Here is a 19,364-nt window from a genome sequence, read left to right as displayed (position 1 = left end):
AGGTTTTCTAGAAGAAACGAATAAACAAACCGTTCCATCAGTGGCCCCGAAAGAGCTGCACAGAATTCGTACCACTGTTCTCGCCCTGCGGTAATTTGGCGTCTCCCGTACTACTCAGTGCATCGATAGCACCTTAAGATATGCCCGGAATGCCAATAAAATCGTTCAATAACTTGACATCCGAGTGCTGCTGCCAGAGCTCTCTATCGCGAATTTCCAAAGCTTACCCAAAAGGAACTTGCATACCGAAAGACAGTGGCCGGATCCGCAGTGCTTCGTCATCAGGGGATCCAAGGCAGCCAAGTATTGTTCTCATCTAAGCTTTTCTAGAAGAAACGAATAAACAAACCGTTCCATCAGTGGCCCCGAAAGAGCTGCACAGAATTCGTACCACTGTTCTCGCCTTGCGGTAATTTGGCGTCTCCCGTACTACTCAGTGCATCGATAGCACCTTAAGATATGCCCGGAATGCCAATAAAATCGTTCAGTAAATTGACATCCGAGTGCTGCTGCCAGAGCTCTCTATCGCGAATTTCCAAAGCTTACCCAAGAGGAACTTGCATACCGAAAGACTGTGGCCGGATCCGCAGTGCTTCGTCATCAGGGGATCCAAGGTAGCCAATTATTGCTCTCATCTAAGGTTTTCTAGAAGAAACGAATAAACAAACCGTTCCATCAGTGGCCCCGAAAGAGCTGCACAAAATTCGTACCACTGTTCTCGCCCTGCGGTAATTTGGTGTCTCCCGTACTACTCAGTGCATCGATAGCACCTTAGGATATGCCCGGAATGCCAATAAAATCGTTCAATAAATTGACATCCGAGTGCTGCTGCCAGAGCTCTCTATCGCGAATTTCCAATGCTTACCCAAGAGGAACTTGCATACCGAAAGACAGTAGCCGGATCCGCAGTGCTTCGTCATCAGGGGATCCAAGGCAGCCAAGTATTGCTCTCATCTAAGGTTTTCTAGAAGAAACGAAAAAAACAAACCGTTCCATCAGTGGCCCCGAAAGAGCTGCACAGAATTCGTACCACTGTTCTCGCCCTGCGGTATTTTGGCGTATCCCGTACTACTCAGTGCATCGATAGCTCTTTAAGATATGCCCGGAATACCAATAAAATCGTTCAATAAATTGACATCCGAGTGCTGCTGCCAGAGCTCTCTATCGCGAATTTCCAAAGCTTACCCCAAAGGAACTTGCATACCGAAAGACAGTGGCCGGATCCGCAGTGCTTCGTCATCAGGGGATCCAAGGCAGCCAAGTATTGGCCTCATCTAAGGTTTTCTAGAAGAAACGAATAAACAAACCGTCCCATCAGTGGCCCCGAAAGAGCTGCACAAAATTCGTACCACTGTTCTCGCCCTGCGGTAATTTGGCGTCTCCCGTACTACTCAGTGCATCGATAGCACCTTACGATGTGCCCGGAATGCCAATAAAATCGTTCAATAAATTGACATCCGAGTGCTGCTGCCAGAGCTCTCTATCGCGAATTTTCAAAGCTTACCCAAGAGGAACTTGCATACCGAAAGACAGTGGCCGGATCCGCAGTGCTTCGTCATCAGGGGATCCAAGGCAGCCAAGTATTGCTCTCAACTAAGGTTTTCTAGAAGAAACGAATAAACAAACCGTTCCATCAGTGGCCCCGAAAGAGCTGCACAAAATTCGTACCACTGTTCTCGCCCTGCGGTAATTTGGCGTATCCCGTACTACTCAGTGCATCGATAGCACCTTAAGATATGCCCGGAATGCCAATAAAATCGTTCAGTATATTGACATCCGAGTGCTGCTGCCAGAGCTCTCTATCGCGAATTTCCAAAGCTTACCCAAGAGGAACTTGCATACCGAAAGACAGTGGCCGGATCCGCAGTGCTTCGTCATCAGGGGATCCAAGGCAGCCAAGTATTGCTCTCATCTAAGGTTTTCTAGAAGAAACGAATAAACAAACCGTTCCATCAGTGGCCCCGAAAGAGCTGCACAGAATTCGTACCACTGTTCTCGCCCTGCGGTAATTTGGCGTCTCCCGTACTACTCAGTGCATCGATAGCACCTTAAGATATGCCCGGAATGCCAATAAAATCGTTCAGTAAATTGACATCCGAGTGCTGCTGCCAGAGCTCTCTATCGCGAATTTCCAAAGCTTACCCAAGAGGAACTTGCATACCGAAAGACAGTGGCCGGATCCGCAGTGCTTCGTCATCAGGGGATCCAAGGTAGCCAAGTATTGCTCTCATCTAAGGTTTTCTAGAAGAAACGAATAAACAAACCGTTCCATCAGTGGCCCCGAAAGAGCTGCACAAAATTCGTACCACTGTTCTCGCCCTGCGGTAATTTGGTGTCTCCCGTACTACTCAGTGCATCGATAGCACCTTAAAATAAGCCCGGAATGCCAATAAAATCGTTCAATAAATTGACATCCGAGTGCTGCTGCCAGAGCTCTCTATCGCGAATTTCCAAAGCTTACCCAAGAGGAACTTGCATACCGAAAGACAGTGGCCGGATCCGCAGTGCTTCGTCATCAGGGGATCCAAGGCAGCCAAGTATTGCTCTCATGTAAGGTTTTCTAGAAGAAACGAATAAACAAACCGTTCCATCAGTGGCCCGAAAGAGCTGCACAAAATTCGTACCACTGTTCTCGCCCTGCGGTAATTTGGTGTCTCCCGTACTACTCAGTGCATCGATAGCACCTTAAGATATGCCCGGAATGCCAATAAAATCATTCAGTAAATTGACATCCGAGTGCTGCTGCCAGAGCTCTCTATCGCGAATGTCCAAAGCTTACCCAAGAGGAACTTGCATACCGAAAGACAGTGGCCGGATCCGCAGTGCTTCGTCATCAGGGGATCCAAGGCAGCCAAGTATTGCTCTCATCTAAGGTTTTCTAGAAGAAACGAATAAACAAACCGTTCCATCAGTGGCCCCGAAAGAGCTGCACAGAATTCGTACCACTGTTCTCGCCCTGCGGTAATTTGGCGTATCCCGTACTACTCAGTGCATCGATAGCTCTTTAAGATATGCCCGGAATACCAATAAAAGCGTTCAATAAATTGACATCCGAGTGCTGCTGCCAGAGCTCTCTATCGCGAATTTCCAAAGCTTACCCAAAAGGAACTTGCATACCGAAAGACAGTGGCCGGATCCGCAGTGCTTCGTCATCAGGGGATCCAAGGCAGCCAAGTATTGGCCTCATCTAAGGTGTTCTAGAAGAAACGAATAAACAAACCATTCCATCAGTGGCCCCGAAAGAGCTGCACAAAATTCGTACCACTGTTCTCGCCCTGCGGTAAATTGGTGTCTCCCGTACTACTCAGTGCATCGATAGCACCTTAAGATACGCCCGGAATGCCAATAAAATCGTTCAATAAATTGACATCCGAGTGCTGCTGCCAGAGCTCTCTATCGCGAATTTTTAAAGCTTACCCAAAAGGAACTTGCATACCGAAAGACAGTGGCCGGATCCGCAGTGCTTCGTCATCAGGGGATCCAAGGCAGCCAAGTTTTCCTCTCATCTAAGGTTTTCTAGAAGAAACGAATAAACAAACCGTTACATCAGTGGCCCCGAAAGAGCTGCACAGAATTCGTACCACTGTTCTCGCCCTGCGGTAATTTGGCGTCTCCCGTACTACTCAGTGCATCGATAGCACCTTAAGATATGCCCGGAATGCCAATAAAATCGTTCAGTAAATTGACATCCGAGTGCTGCTGCCAGAGCTCTCTATCGCGAATTTCCAAAGCTTACCCAAGAGGAACTTGCACACCGAAAGACAGTGGCGGGATCCGCAGTGCTTCGTCATCAGGGGATCCAAGGCAGCCAAGTATTGCTATCATCTAAGGTTTTCTAGAAGAAACGAATAAACAAACCGTTCCATCAGTGGCCCCGAAAGAGCTGCACAAAATTCGTACCACTGTTCTCGCCCTGCGGTAATTTGGTGTCTCCCGTACTACTCAGTGCATCGATAGCACCTTAAGATATGCCCGGAATGCCAATAAAATCGTTCAATAAATTGACATCCGAGTGCTGCTGCCAGAGCTCTCTAACGCGAATTTCCATAGCTTACCCAAGAGGAACTTGCATACCGAAAGACAGTGGCCGGATACGCAGTGCTTCGTCATCAGGGGATCCAAGGCAGCCAAGTATTGCTCTCATCTAAGGTTTTCTAGAAGAAACGAATAAACAAACCGTTCCATCAGTGGCCCGAAAGAGCTGCACAAAATTCGTACCACTGTTCTCGCCCTGCGGTAATTTGGTGTCTCCCGTACTACTCAGTGCATCGATAGCCCCTTAAGATATGCCCGGAATGCCAATAAAATCGTTCAGTAAATTGACATCCGAGTGCTGCTGCCAGAGCTCTCTATCGCGAATTTCCAAAGCTTACCCAAGAGGAACTTGCATACCGAAAGACAGTGGCCGGATCCGCAGTGCTTCATCATCAGGGGATCCAAGGCAGCCAAGTATTGCTCTCATCTAAGGTTTTCTAGAAGAAACGAATAAACAAACCGTTCCATCAGTGGCCCCGAAAGAGCTGCACAAAATTCGTACCACTGTTCTCGCCCTGCGGTAATTTGGTGTCACCCGTACTACTCAGTGCATCGATAGCACCTTACGATGTGCCCGGAATGCCAATAAAATCGTTCAATAAATTGACATCCGAGTGCTGCTGCCAGAGCTCTCTATCGCGAATTTCCAAAGCTTACCCAAGAGGAACTTGCATACCGAAAGACAGTGGCCGGATACGCAGTGCTTCGTCATCAGGGGATCCAAGGCAGCCAAGTATTGCTCTCATCTAAGGTTTTCTAGAAGAAACGAATAAACAAACCGTTCCATCAGTGGCCCCGAAAGAGCTGCACAGAATTCGTACCACTGTTCTCGCCCTGCCGTAATTTGGTGTCTCCCGTACTACTCAGTGCATCGATAGCACCTTACGATGTGCCCGGAATGCCAATAAAATCGTTCAATAAATTGACATCCGAGTGCTGCTGCCAGAGCTCTCTATCGCGAATTTCCAAAGCTTACCCAAGAGGAACTTGCATACCGAAAGACAGTGGCCGGATCCGCAGTGCTTCGTCATCAGGGGATCCAAGGCAGCCAAGTATTGCTCTCATCTAAGCTTTTCTAGAAGAAACGAATAAACAAACCGTTCCATCAGTGGCCCCGAAAGAGCTGCACAGAATTCGTACCACTGTTCTCGCCCTGCGGTAATTTGGCGTCTCCCGTACTACTCAGTGCATCGATAGCACCTTAAAATATGCCCGGAATGCCAATAAAATCGTTCAATAAATTGACATCCGAGTGCTGCTGCCAGAGCTCTCTATCGCGAATTTCCAAAGCTTACCCAAAAGGAATTTGCATACCGAAAGACAGTGGCCGGATCCGCAGTGCTTCGTCATCAGGGTATCCAAGGCAGCCAAGTATTGCTCTCATCTAAGGATTTCTAGAAGAAACGAATAAACAAACCATTCCATCAGTGGCCCCGAAAGAGCTGCACAGAATTCGTACCACTGTTCTCGCCCTGCGGTAATTTGGCGTCTCCCGTACTACTCAGTGCATCGATAGCACCTTAAGATATGCCCGGAATGCCAATAAAATCGTTCAGTAAATTGACATCCGAGTGCTGCTGCCAGAGCTCTCTATCGCGAATTTCCAAAGCTTACCCAAGAGGAACTTGCATACCGAAAGACAGTGGCCGGATCCGCAGTGCTTCGTCATCAGGGGATCCAAGGCAGCCAAGTATTGCTCTCATCTAAGGTTTTCTAGAAGAAACGAATAAACAAACCGTTCCATCAGTGGCCCCGAAAGAGCTGCACAGAATTCGTACTACTGTTCTCGCCCTGCGGTAATTTGGCGTCTCCCGTACTACTCAGTGCATCGATAGCTCTTTAAGATATGCCCGGAATACCAATAAAATCGTTCAATAAATTGACATCCGAGTGCTGCTGCCAGAGCTCTCTATCGCGAATTTCCAAAGCTTACCCAAAAGGAACTTGCATACCGAAAGACAGTGGCCGGATCCGCAGTGCTTCGTCATCACGGGATCCAAGGCAGCCAAGTATTGGCCTCATCTGAGGTGTTCTAGAAGAAACGAATAAACAAACCTTTCCATCAGTGGCCCCGAAAGAGCTGCACAAAATTCGTACCACTGTTCTCGCCCTGCGGTAATTTGGTGTCTCCCGTACTACTCAATGCATCGATAGCACCTTAAGATATGCCCGGAATGCCAATAAAATCGTTCAATAAATTGACATCCAAGTGCTGCTGCCAGAGCTCTCTATCGCGAATTTCCAAAGCTTACCCAAGAGGAACTTGCATACCGAAAGACAGTGGCCGGATCCGCAGTGCTTCGTCATCAGGGGATCCAAGGCAGCCAAGTATTGCTCTCATCTAAGGTTTTCTAGAAGAAACGAATAAACAAACCGTTCCATCAGTGGCCCCGAAAGAGCTGCACAGAATTCGTACCACTGTTCTCGCCCTGCGGTAATTTGGCGTCTCCCGTACTACTCAGTGCATCGATAGCACCTTAAAATATGCCCGGAATGCCAATAAAATCGTTCAATAAATTGACATCCGAGTGCTGCTGCCAGAGCTCTCTATCGCGAATTTCCAAAGCTTACCCAAAAGGAATTTGCATACCGAAAGACAGTGGCCGGATCCGCAGTGCTTCGTCATCAGGGTATCCAAGGCAGCCAAGTATTGCTCTCATCTAAGGATTTCTAGAAGAAACGAATAAACAAACCGTTCCATCAGTGGCCCCGAAAGAGCTGCACAGAATTCGTACCACTGTTCTCGCCCTGCGGTAATTTGGCGTCTCCCGTACTACTCAGTGCATCGATAGCACCTTAAGATATGCCCGGAATGCCAATAAAATCGTTCAGTAAATTGACATCCGAGTGCTGCTGCCAGAGCTCTCTATCGCGAATTTCCAAAGCTTACCCAAGAGGAACTTGCATACCGAAAGACAGTGGCCGGATCCGCAGTGCTTCGTCATCAGGGGATCCAAGGCAGCCAAGTATTGCTCTCATCTAAGGATTTCTAGAAGCAACGAATAAACAAACCGTTCCATCAGTGGCCCCGAAAGAGCTGCACAAAATTCGTACCACTGTTCTCTCCCTGCGGTAATTTGGTGTCTCCCGTACTACTCAGTGCATCGATAGCACCTTAAGATATGCCCGGAATGCCAATAAAATCGTTCAATAAATTGACATCCGAGTGCTGCTGCCAGAGCTCTCTATCGCGAATTTTTAAAGCTTACCCAAAAGGAACTTGCATACCGAAAGACAGTGGCCGGATCCGCAGTGCTTCGTCATCAGTGGATCCAAGGCAGCCAAGTATTGGCCTCATCTGAGGTGTTCTAGAAGAAACGAATAAACAAACCTTTCCATCAGTGGCCCCGAAAGAGCTGCACAAAATTCGTACCACTGTTCTCGCCCTGCGGTAATTTGGTGTCTCCCGTACTACTCAATGCATCGATAGCACCTTAAGATATGCCCGGAATGCCAATAAAATCGTTCAATAAATTGACATCCAAGTGCTGCTGCCAGAGCTCTCTATCGCGAATTTCCAAAGCTTACCCAAGAGGAACTTGCATACCGAAAGACAGTGGCCGGATCCGCAGTGCTTCGTCATCAGGGGATCCAAGGCAGCCAAGTATTGCTCTCATCTAAGGTTTTCTAGAAGAAACGAATAAACAAACCGTTCCATCAGTGGCCCCGAAAGAGCTGCACAGAATTCGTACCACTGTTCTCGCCCTGCGGTAATTTGGCGTATCCCGTACTACTCAGTGCATCGATAGCACCTTAAAATATGCCCGGAATGCCAATAAAATCGTTCAATAAATTGACATCCGAGTGCTGCTGCCAGAGCTCTCTATCGCGAATTTCCAAAGCTTACCCAAAAGGAATTTGCATACCGAAAGACAGTGGCCGGATCCGCAGTGCTTCGTCATCAGGGGATCCAAGGCAGCCAAGTATTGGCCTCATCTAAGGTGTTCTAGAAGAAACGAATAAACAAACCATTCCATCAGTGGCCCCGAAAGAGCTGCACAAAATTCGTACCACTGTTCTCGCCCTGCGGTAAATTGGTGTCTCCCGTACTACTCAGTGCATCGATAGCACCTTAAGATACGCCCGGAATGCCAATAAAATCGTTCAATAAATTGACATCCGAGTGCTGCTGCCAGAGCTCTCTATCGCGAATTTTTAATGCTTACCCAAAAGGAACTTGCATACCGAAAGACAGTGGCCGGATCCGCAGTGCTTGGTCATCAGGGGATCCAAGGCAGCCAAGTTTTCCTCTCATCTAAGGTTTTCTAGAAGAAACGAATAAACAAACCGTTACATCAGTGGCCCCGAAAGAGCTGCACAGAATTCGTACCACTGTTCTCGCCCTGCGGTAATTTGGCGTCTCCCGTACTACTCAGTGCATCGATAGCACCTTAAGATATGCCCGGAATGCCAATAAAATCGTTCAGTAAATTGACATCCGAGTGCTGCTGCCAGAGCTCTCTATCGCGAATTTCCAAAGCTTACCCAAGAGGAACTTGCACACCGAAAGACAGTGGCGGGATCCGCAGTGCTTCGTCATCAGGGGATCCAAGGCAGCCAAGTATTGCTATCATCTAAGGTTTTCTAGAAGAAACGAATAAACAAACCGTTCCATCAGTGGCCCCGAAAGAGCTGCACAAAATTCGTACCACTGTTCTCGCCCTGCGGTAATTTGGTGTCTCCCGTACTACTCAGTGCATCGATAGCACCTTAAGATATGCCCGGAATGCCAATAAAATCGTTCAATAAATTGACATCCGAGTGCTGCTGCCAGAGCTCTCTATCGCGAATTTCCAAAGCTTACCCAAGAGGAACTTGCATACCGAAAGACAGTGGCCGGATACGCAGTGCTTCGTCATCAGGGGATCCAAGGCAGCCAAGTATTGCTCTCATCTAAGGTTTTCTAGAAGAAACGAATAAACAAACCGTTCCATCAGTGGCCCGAAAGAGCTGCACAAAATTCGTACCACTGTTCTCGCCCTGCGGTAATTTGGTGTCTCCCGTACTACTCAGTGCATCGATAGCCCCTTAAGATATGCCCGGAATGCCAATAAAATCGTTCAGTAAATTGACATCCGAGTGCTGCTGCCAGAGCTCTCTATCGCGAATTTCCAAAGCTTACCCAAGAGGAATTTGCATACCGAAAGACAGTGGCCGGATCCGCAGTGCTTCATCATCAGGGGATCCAAGGCAGCCAAGTATTGCTCTCATCTAAGGTTTTCTAGAAGAAACGAATAAACAAACCGTTCCATCAGTGGCCCCGAAAGAGCTGCACAAAATTCGTACCACTGTTCTCGCCCTGCGGTAATTTGGTGTCACCCGTACTACTCAGTGCATCGATAGCACCTTACGATGTGCCCGGAATGCCAATAAAATCGTTCAATAAATTGACATCCGAGTGCTGCTGCCAGAGCTCTCTATCGCGAATTTCCAAAGCTTACCCAAGAGGAACTTGCATACCGAAAGACAGTGGCCGGATACGCAGTGCTTCGTCATCAGGGGATCCAAGGCAGCCAAGTATTGCTCTCTTCTAAGGTTTTCTAGAAGAAACGAATAAACAAACCGTTCCATCAGTGGCCCCGAAAGAGCTGCACAGAATTCGTACCACTGTTCTCGCCCTGCCGTAATTTGGTGTCTCCCGTACTACTCAGTGCATCGATAGCGCCTTACGATGTGCCCGGAATGCCAATAAAATCGTTCAATAAATTGACATCCGAGTGCTGCTGCCAGAGCTCTCTATCGCGAATTTCCAAAGCTTACCCAAGAGGAACTTGCATACCGAAAGACAGTGGCCGGATCCGCAGTGCTTCGTCATCAGGGGATCCAAGGCAGCCAAGTATTGCTCTCATCTAAGGTTTTCTAGAAGAAACGAATAAACAAACCGTTCCATCAGTGGCCCCGAAAGAGCTGCACAGAATTCGTACCACTGTTCTCGCCCTGCGGTAATTTGGCGTATCCCGTACTACTCAGTGCATCGATAGCACCTTAAAATATGCCCGGAATGCCAATAAAATCGTTCAATAAATTGACATCCGAGTGCTGCTGCCAGAGCTCTCTATCGCGAATTTCCAAAGCTTACCCAAAAGGAATTTGCATACCGAAAGACAGTGGCCGGATCCGCAGTGCTTCGTCATCAGGGTATCCAAGGCAGCCAAGTATTGCTCTCATCTAAGGATTTCTAGAAGAAACGAATAAACAAACCTTTCCATCAGTGGCCCCGAAAGAGCTGCACAAAATTCGTACCACTGTTCTCGCCCTGCGGTAATTTGGTGTCTCCCGTACTACTCAATGCATCGATAGCACCTTAAGATATGCCCGGAATGCCAATAAAATCGTTCAATAAATTGACATCCAAGTGCTGCTGCCAGAGCTCTCTATCGCGAATTTCCAAAGCTTACCCAAGAGGAACTTGCATACCGAAAGACAGTGGCCGGATCCGCAGTGCTTCGTCATCAGGGGATCCAAGGCAGCCAAGTATTGCTCTCATCTAAGGTTTTCTAGAAGAAACGAATAAACAAACCGTTCCATCAGTGGCCCCGAAAGAGCTGCACAGAATTCGTACCACTGTTCTCGCCCTGCGGTAATTTGGCGTCTCCCGTACTACTCAGTGCATCGATAGCACCTTAAAATATGCCCGGAATGCCAATAAAATCGTTCAATAAATTGACATCCGAGTGCTGCTGCCAGAGCTCTCTATCGCGAATTTCCAAAGCTTACCCAAAAGGAATTTGCATACCGAAAGACAGTGGCCGGATCCGCAGTGCTTCGTCATCAGGGTATCCAAGGCAGCCAAGTATTGCTCTCATCTAAGGATTTCTAGAAGAAACGAATAAACAAACCATTCCATCAGTGGCCCCGAAAGAGCTGCACAGAATTCGTACCACTGTTCTCGCCCTGCGGTAATTTGGCGTCTCCCGTACTACTCAGTGCATCGATAGCACCTTAAGATATGCCCGGAATGCCAATAAAATCGTTCAGTAAATTGACATCCGAGTGCTGCTGCCAGAGCTCTCTATCGCGAATTTCCAAAGCTTACCCAAGAGGAACTTGCATACCGAAAGACAGTGGCCGGATCCGCAGTGCTTCGTCATCAGGGGATCCAAGGCAGCCAAGTATTGCTCTCATCTAAGGTTTTCTAGAAGAAACGAATAAACAAACCGTTCCATCAGTGGCCCCGAAAGAGCTGCACAGAATTCGTACTACTGTTCTCGCCCTGCGGTAATTTGGCGTCTCCCGTACTACTCAGTGCATCGATAGCTCTTTAAGATATGCCCGGAATACCAATAAAATCGTTCAATAAATTGACATCCGAGTGCTGCTGCCAGAGCTCTCTATCGCGAATTTCCAAAGCTTACCCAAAAGGAACTTGCATACCGAAAGACAGTGGCCGGATCCGCAGTGCTTCGTCATCACGGGATCCAAGGCAGCCAAGTATTGGCCTCATCTGAGGTGTTCTAGAAGAAACGAATAAACAAACCTTTCCATCAGTGGCCCCGAAAGAGCTGCACAAAATTCGTACCACTGTTCTCGCCCTGCGGTAATTTGGTGTCTCCCGTACTACTCAATGCATCGATAGCACCTTAAGATATGCCCGGAATGCCAATAAAATCGTTCAATAAATTGACATCCAAGTGCTGCTGCCAGAGCTCTCTATCGCGAATTTCCAAAGCTTACCCAAGAGGAACTTGCATACCGAAAGACAGTGGCCGGATCCGCAGTGCTTCGTCATCAGGGGATCCAAGGCAGCCAAGTATTGCTCTCACCTAAGGTTTTCTAGAAGAAACGAATAAACAAACCGTTCCATCAGTGGCCCCGAAAGAGCTGCACAGAATTCGTACCACTGTTCTCGCCCTGCGGTAATTTGGCGTCTCCCGTACTACTCAGTGCATCGATAGCACCTTAAAATATGCCCGGAATGCCAATAAAATCGTTCAATAAATTGACATCCGAGTGCTGCTGCCAGAGCTCTCTATCGCGAATTTCCAAAGCTTACCCAAAAGGAATTTGCATACCGAAAGACAGTGGCCGGATCCGCAGTGCTTCGTCATCAGGGTATCCAAGGCAGCCAAGTATTGCTCTCATCTAAGGATTTCTAGAAGAAACGAATAAACAAACCGTTCCATCAGTGGCCCCGAAAGAGCTGCACAGAATTCGTACCACTGTTCTCGCCCTGCGGTAATTTGGCGTCTCCCGTACTACTCAGTGCATCGATAGCACCTTAAGATATGCCCGGAATGCCAATAAAATCGTTCAGTAAATTGACATCCGAGTGCTGCTGCCAGAGCGCTCTATCGCGAATTTCCAAAGCTTACCCAAGAGGAACTTGCATACCGAAAGACAGTGGCCGGATCCGCAGTGCTTCGTCATCAGGGGATCCAAGGCAGCCAAGTATTGCTCTCATCTAAGGATTTCTAGAAGCAACGAATAAACAAACCGTTCCATCAGTGGCCCCGAAAGAGCTGCACAAAATTCGTACCACTGTTCTCTCCCTGCGGTAATTTGGTGTCTCCCGTACTACTCAGTGCATCGATAGCACCTTAAGATATGCCCGGAATGCCAATAAAATCGTTCAATAAATTGACATCCGAGTGCTGCTGCCAGAGCTCTCTATCGCGAATTTTTAAAGCTTACCCAAAAGGAACTTGCATACCGAAAGACAGTGGCCGGATCCGCAGTGCTTCGTCATCAGTGGATCCAAGGCAGCCAAGTATTGGCCTCATCTGAGGTGTTCTAGAAGAAACGAATAAACAAACCTTTCCATCAGTGGCCCCGAAAGAGCTGCACAAAATTCGTACCACTGTTCTCGCCCTGCGGTAATTTGGTGTCTCCCGTACTACTCAATGCATCGATAGCACCTTAAGATATGCCCGGAATGCCAATAAAATCGTTCAATAAATTGACATCCAAGTGCTGCTGCCAGAGCTCTCTATCGCGAATTTCCAAAGCTTACCCAAGAGGAACTTGCATACCGAAAGACAGTGGCCGGATCCGCAGTGCTTCGTCATCAGGGGATCCAAGGCAGCCAAGTATTGCTCTCATCTAAGGTTTTCTAGAAGAAACGAATAAACAAACCGTTCCATCAGTGGCCCCGAAGGAGCTGCACAGAATTCGTACCACTGTTCTCGCCCTGCGGTAATTTGGCGTATCCCGTACTACTCAGTGCATCGATAGCACCTTAAAATATGCCCGGAATGCCAATAAAATCGTTCAATAAATTGACATCCGAGTGCTGCTGCCAGAGCTCTCTATCGCGAATTTCCAAAGCTTACCCAAAAGGAATTTGCATACCGAAAGACAGTGGCCGGATCCGCAGTGCTTCGTCATCAGGGTATCCAAGGCAGCCAAATATTGCTCTCATCTAAGGATTTCTAGAAGAAACGAATAAACAAACCGTTCCATCAGTGGCCCCGAAAGAGCTGCACAGAATTCGTACCTTTGTTCTCGCCCTGCGGTAATTTGGCGTCTCCCGTACTACTCAGTGCATCGATAGCACCTTAAGATATGCCCGGAATGCCAATAAAATCGTTCAGTAAATTGACATCCGAGTGCTGCTGCCAGAGCTCTCTATCGCGAATTTCCAAAGCTTACCCAAGAGGAACTTGCATACCGAAAGACAGTGGCCGGATCCGCAGTGCTTCGTCATCAGGGGATCCAAGGCAGCCAAGTATTGCTCTCATCTAAGGTTTTCTAGAAGAAACGAATAAACAAACCGTTCCATCAGTGGCCCCGAAAGAGCTGCACAGAATTCGTACCACTGTTCTCCCCCTGCGGTAATTTGGCGTCTCCCGTACTACTCAGTGCATCGATAGCTCTTTAAGATATGCCCGGAATACCAATAAAATCGTTCAATAAATTGACATCCGAGTGCTGCTGCCAGAGCTCTCTATCGCGAATTTCCAAAGCTTACCCAAAAGGAACTTGCATACCGAAAGACAGTGGCCGGATCCGCAGTGCTTCGTCATCAGGGGATCCAAGGCAGCCAAGTATTGGCCTCATCTGAGGTGTTCTAGAAGAAACGAATAAACAAACCGTTCCATCCTTGGCCCCGAAAGAGCTGCACAAAATTCGTACCACTGTTCTCGCCCTGCGGTAATTTTGTGTCTCCCGTACTACTCAATGCATCGATAGCACCTTAAGATATGCCCGGAATGCCAATAAAATCGTTCAATAAATTGACATCCGAGTGCTGCTGCCAGAGCTCTCTATCGCGAATTTCCAAAGCTTACCCAAGAGGAACTTGCATACCGAAAGACAGTGGCCGGATCCGCAGTGCTTCGTCATCAGGGGATCCAAGGCAGCCAAGTATTGCTCTCATCTAAGGTTTTCTAGAAGAAACGAATAAACAAACCGTTCCATCAGTGGCCCCGAAAGAGCTGCACAGAATTCGTACCACTGTTCTCGCCCTGCGGTAATTTGGCGTCTCCCGTACTACTCAGTGCATCGATAGCACCTTAAGATATGCCCGGAATGCCAATAAAATCGTTCAATAACTTGACATCCGAGTGCTGCTGCCAGAGCTCTCTATCGCGAATTTCCAAAGCTTACCCAAAAGGAACTTGCATACCGAAAGACAGTGGCCGGATCCGCAGTGCTTCGTCATCAGGGGATCCAAGGCAGCCAAGTATTGCTCTCATCTAAGCTTTTCTAGAAGAAACGAATAAACAAACCGTTCCATCAGTGGCCCCGAAAGAGCTGCACAGAATTCGTACCACTGTTCTCGCCTTGCGGTAATTTGGCGTCTCCCGTACTACTCAGTGCATCGATAGCACCTTAAGATATGCCCGGAATGCCAATAAAATCGTTCAGTAAATTGACATCCGAGTGCTGCTGCCAGAGCTCTCTATCGCGAATTTCCAAAGCTTACCCAAGAGGAACTTGCATACCGAAAGACTGTGGCCGGATCCGCAGTGCTTCGTCATCAGGGGATCCAAGGCAGCCAATTATTGCTCTCATCTAAGGTTTTCTAGAAGAAACGAATAAACAAACCGTTCCATCAGTGGCCCCGAAAGAGCTGCACAAAATTCGTACCACTGTTCTCGCCCTGCGGTAATTTGGTGTCTCCCGTACTACTCAGTGCATCGATAGCACCTTAGGATATGCCCGGAATGCCAATAAAATCGTTCAATAAATTGACATCCGAGTGCTGCTGCCAGAGCTCTCTATCGCGAATTTCCAATGCTTACCCAAGAGGAACTTGCATACCGAAAGACAGTGGCCGGATCCGCAGTGCTTCGTCATCAGGGGATCCAAGGCAGCCAAGTATTGCTCTCATCTAAGGTTTTCTAGAAGAAACGAATAAACAAACCGTTCCATCAGTGGCCCCGAAAGAGCTGCACAGAATTCGTACCACTGTTCTCGCCCTGCGGTATTTTGGCGTCTCCCGTACTACTCAGTGCATCGATAGCACCTTAAGATATGCCCGGAATGCCAATAAAATCGTTCAGTAAATTGACATCCGAGTGCTGCTGCCAGAGCTCTCTATCGCGAATTTCCAAAGCTTACCCAAGAGGAACTTGCATACCGAAAGACAGTGGCCGGATCCGCAGTGCTTCGTCATCAGGGGATCCAAGGCAGCCAAGTATTGCTCTCATCTAAGGCTTCCTAGAAGAAACGAATAAACAAACCGTTCCATCAGTGGCCCGAAAGAGCTGCACAAAACTCGTACCACTGTTCTCGCCCTGCGGTAATTTGGCGTATCCGGTACTACTCAGTGCATCGATAGCTCTTTAAGATATGCCCGGAATACCAATAAAATCGTTCAATAAATTGACATCCGAGTGCTGCTGCCAGAGCTCTCTATCGCGAATTTCCAAAGCTTACCCAAAAGGAACTTGCATACCGAAAGACAGTGGCCGGATCCGCAGTGCTTCGTCATCAGGGGATCCAAGGCAGCCAAGTATTGGCCTCATCTAAGGTTTTCTAGAAGAAACGAATAAACAAACCGTCCCATCAGTGGCCCCGAAAGAGCTGCACAGAATTCGTACCACTGTTCTCGCCCTGCGGTAATTTGGCGTCTCCCGTACTACTCAGTGCATCGATAGCACCTTACGATGTGCCCGGAATGCCAATAAAATCGTTCAATAAATTGACATCCGAGTGCTGCTGCCAGAGCTCTCTATCGCGAATTTCCAAAGCTTACCCAAAAGGAACTTGCATACCGAAAGACAGTGGCCGGATCCGCAGTGCTTCGTCATCAGGGGATCCAAGGCAGCCAAGTATTGCTCTCATCTAAGGTTTTCTAGAAGAAACGAATAAACAAACCGTTCCATCAGTGGCCCCGAAAGAGCTGCACAGAATTCGTACCACTGTTCTCGCCCTGCGGTAATTTGGCGTATCCCGTACTACTCAGTGCATCGATAGCACCTTAAAATATGCCCGGAATGCCAATAAAATCGTTCAATAAATTGACATCCGAGTGCTGCTGCCAGAGCTCTCTATCGCGAATTTCCAAAGCTTACCCAAAAGGAATTTGCATACCGAAAGACAGTGGCCGGATCCGCAGTGCTTCGTCATCAGGGTATATAAGGCAGCCAAGTATTGCTCTCATCTAAGGATTTCTAGAAGAAACGAATAAACAAACCTTTCCATCAGTGGCCCCGAAAGAGCTGCACTAAATTCGTACCACTGTTCTCGCCCTGCGGTAATTTGGTGTCTCCCGTACTACTTAATGCATCGATAGCACCTTAAAATATGCCCGGAATACCAATAAAATCGTTCAATAAATTGACATCCGAGTGCTGCTGCCAGAGCTCTCCATCGCGAATTTCCAAAGCTTAACCAAGAGGAACTTGCATACCGAAAGACAGTGGCCGGATCCGCAGTGCTTCGTCATCAGGGGATCCAAGGCAGCCAAGTATTGCTCTCATCTAAGGTTTTCTAGAAGAAACGAATAAACAAACCGTTCCATCAGTGGCCCCGAAAGAGCTGCACAGAATTCGTACCACTGTTCTCGCCCTGCGGTTTTTTGGCGTCTCCCGTACTACTCAGTGCATCGATAGCTCTTTAAGATATGCCCGGAATACCAATAAAATCGTTCAATAAATTGACATCCGAGTGCTGCTGCCAGAGCTCTCTATCGCGAATTTCCAAAGCTTACCCAAAAGGAACTTGCATACCGAAAGACAGTGGCCGGATCCGCAGTGCTTCGTCATCAGGGGATCCAAGGCAGCCAAGTATTGGCCTCATCTGAGGTGTTCTAGAAGAAACGAATAAACAAACCTTTCCATCAGTGGCCCCGAAAGAGCTGCACAAAATTCGTACCACTGTTCTCGCCCTGCGGTAATTTGGTGTCTCCCGTACTACTCAATGCATCGATAGCACCTTAAGATATGCCCGGAATGCCAATAAAATCGTTCAATAAATTGACATCCAAGTGCTGCTGCCAGAGCTCTCTATCGCGAATTTCCAAAGCTTACCCAAGAGGAACTTGCATACCGAAAGACAGTGGCCGGATCCGCAGTGCTTCGTCATCAGGGGATCCAAGGCAGCCAAGTATTGCTCTCATCTAAGGTTTTCTAGAAGAAACGAATAAACAAACCGTTCCATCAGTGGCCCCGAAAGAGCTGCACAGAATTCGTACCACTGTTCTCGCCCTGCGGTAATTTGGCGTCTCCCGTACTACTCAGTGCATCGATAGCACCTTAAAATATGCCCGGAATGCCAATAAAATCGTTCAATAAATTGACATCCGAGTGCTGCTGCCAGAGCTCTCTATCGCGAATTTCCAAAGCTTACCCAAAAGGAATTTGCATACCGAAAGACAGTGGCCGGATCCGCAGTGCTTCGTCATCAGGGGATCCAAGGCAGCCAAGTATTGCTCTCATCTAAGGATTTCTAGAAGAAACGAATAAACAAACCGTTCCATCAGTGGCCCCGAAAGAGCTGCACAGAATTCGTACCACTGTTCTCGCCCTGCGGTAATTTGGCGTCTCCCGTACTACTCAGTGCATCGATAGCACCTTAAGATATGCCCGGAATGCCAATAAAATCGTTCAGTAAATTGACATCCGAGTGCTGCTGCCAGAGCTCTCTATCGCGAATTTCCAAAGCTTACCCAAGAGGAACTTGCATACCGAAAGACAGTGGCCGGATCCGCAGTGCTTCGTCATCAGGGGATCCAAGGCAGCCAAGTATTGCTCTCATCTAAGGTTTTCTAGAAGAAACGAATAAACAAACCGTTCCATCAGTGGCCCCGAAAGAGCTGCACAGAATTCGTACCACTGTTCTCGCCCTGCGGTAATTTGGCGTCTCCCGTACTACTCAGTGCATCGATAGCTCTTTAAGATATGCCCGGAATACCAATAAAATCGTTCAATAAATTGACATCCGAGTGCTTCTGCCAGAGCTCTCTATCGCGAATTTCCAAAGCTTACCCAAAAGGAACTTGCATACCGAAAGACAGTGGCCAGATCCGCAGTGCTTCGTCATCAGGGGATCCAAGGCAGCCAAGTATTGGCCTCATCTGAGGTGTTCTAGAAGAAACGAATAAACAAACCGTTCCATCTGTGGCCCCGAAAGAGCTGCACAAAATTCGTACCACTGTTCTCGCCCTGCGGTAATTTTGTGTCTCCCGTACTACTCAATGCATCGATAGCACCTTAAGATATGCCCGGAATGCCAATAAAATCGTTCAATAAATTGACATCCGAGTGCTGCTGCCAGAGCTCTCTATCGCGAATTTCCAAAGCTTACCCAAGAGGAACTTGCATACCGAAAGACAGTGGCCGGATCCGCAGTGCTTCGTCATCAGGGGATCCAAGGCAGCCAAGTATTGCTCTCATCTAAGGTTTTCTAGAAGAAACGAATAAACAAACCGTTCCATCAGTGGCCCCGAAAGAGCTGCACAGAATTCGTACCACTGTTCTCGCCCTGCGGTAATTTGGCGTCTCCCGTACTACTCAGTGCATCGATAGCACCTTAAGATATGCCCGGAATGCCAATAAAATCGTTCAATAACTTGACATCCGAGTGCTGCTGCCAGAGCTCTCTATCGCGAATTTCCAAAGCTTACCCAAAAGGAACTTGCATACCGAAAGACAGTGGCCGGATCCGCAGTGCTTCGTCATCAGGGGATCCAAGGCAGCCAAGTATTGCTCTCATCTAAGCTTTTCTAGAAGAAACGAATAAACAAACCGTTCCATCAGTGGCCCCGAAAGAGCTGCACAGAATTCGTACCACTGTTCTCGCCTTGCGGTAATTTGGCGTCTCCCGTACTACTCAGTGCATCGATAGCACCTTAAGATATGCCCGGAATGCCAATAAAATCGTTCAGTAAATTGACATCCGAGTGCTGCTGCCAGAGCTCTCTATCGCGAATTTCCAAAGCTTAC

The 19,364-nt window shown here is 47.9% G+C and overlaps 1 protein-coding gene and 4 long non-coding RNA genes across 12 annotated transcripts in view; 1 reads left to right on the top strand and 4 right to left on the bottom strand.

Moving 5' to 3' along the window:
• The window catches only part of LOC142775397 (uncharacterized), a 123,174-nt gene that overhangs the window by 79,834 nt on the left and 23,976 nt on the right, over window positions 1-19,364 (top strand). The gene's annotated exons all lie outside the window — the stretch shown is intronic.
• On the bottom strand, window positions 86-1,862 carry LOC142776852 (uncharacterized). Of its 2 annotated transcripts, XR_012887846.1 has the most exons (4): window positions 1,524-1,862; window positions 885-1,284; window positions 566-645; window positions 86-326 (listed from the first exon to the last, which is right to left on the bottom strand). It is a non-coding gene; the product is annotated as an uncharacterized LOC142776852 (long non-coding RNA). The 2 variants fall into 2 exon arrangements; XR_012887845.1 differs by lacking the exon at window positions 1,524-1,862 and having other exon boundaries at window positions 885-1,510.
• LOC142776851 (uncharacterized) lies at window positions 3,110-5,506 on the bottom strand. Of its 5 annotated transcripts, none has more exons than XR_012887841.1 (7): window positions 5,350-5,506; window positions 5,031-5,110; window positions 4,712-4,791; window positions 4,393-4,472; window positions 4,075-4,154; window positions 3,737-3,835; window positions 3,110-3,516 (listed from the first exon to the last, which is right to left on the bottom strand). It is a non-coding gene; the product is annotated as an uncharacterized LOC142776851 (long non-coding RNA). The 5 variants fall into 5 exon arrangements; XR_012887842.1 differs by having other exon boundaries at window positions 3,115-3,197; window positions 3,437-3,516; window positions 5,031-5,504; XR_012887844.1 differs by having other exon boundaries at window positions 4,693-4,791; window positions 5,031-5,506.
• LOC142775389 (uncharacterized) lies at window positions 6,899-10,924 on the bottom strand. 3 transcript variants are annotated; one of them, XR_012886744.1, is made up of 7 exons: window positions 10,772-10,924; window positions 9,496-10,213; window positions 9,177-9,256; window positions 8,859-8,938; window positions 8,521-8,619; window positions 8,221-8,300; window positions 6,899-7,981 (listed from the first exon to the last, which is right to left on the bottom strand). It is a non-coding gene; the product is annotated as an uncharacterized LOC142775389 (long non-coding RNA). The 3 variants fall into 3 exon arrangements; XR_012886745.1 differs by lacking the exon at window positions 10,772-10,924 and having other exon boundaries at window positions 8,840-8,938; window positions 9,496-10,533; XR_012886743.1 differs by lacking the exon at window positions 10,772-10,924 and having other exon boundaries at window positions 9,496-10,531.
• Window positions 14,505-16,024, bottom strand: LOC142776850 (uncharacterized). The gene is made up of 3 exons (XR_012887839.1): window positions 15,875-16,024; window positions 14,919-15,636; window positions 14,505-14,679 (listed from the first exon to the last, which is right to left on the bottom strand). It is a non-coding gene; the product is annotated as an uncharacterized LOC142776850 (long non-coding RNA).

The sequence above is a fragment of the Rhipicephalus microplus genome, chromosome X (genome assembly GCF_043290135.1).
Source record: "Rhipicephalus microplus isolate Deutch F79 chromosome X, USDA_Rmic, whole genome shotgun sequence".
NCBI classification, from domain to species: domain Eukaryota; kingdom Metazoa; phylum Arthropoda; class Arachnida; order Ixodida; family Ixodidae; genus Rhipicephalus; species Rhipicephalus microplus.
The sequence above is the reverse complement of the archived record's forward strand: the minus strand, read 5'-3'. Positions and strand labels throughout refer to the sequence as shown.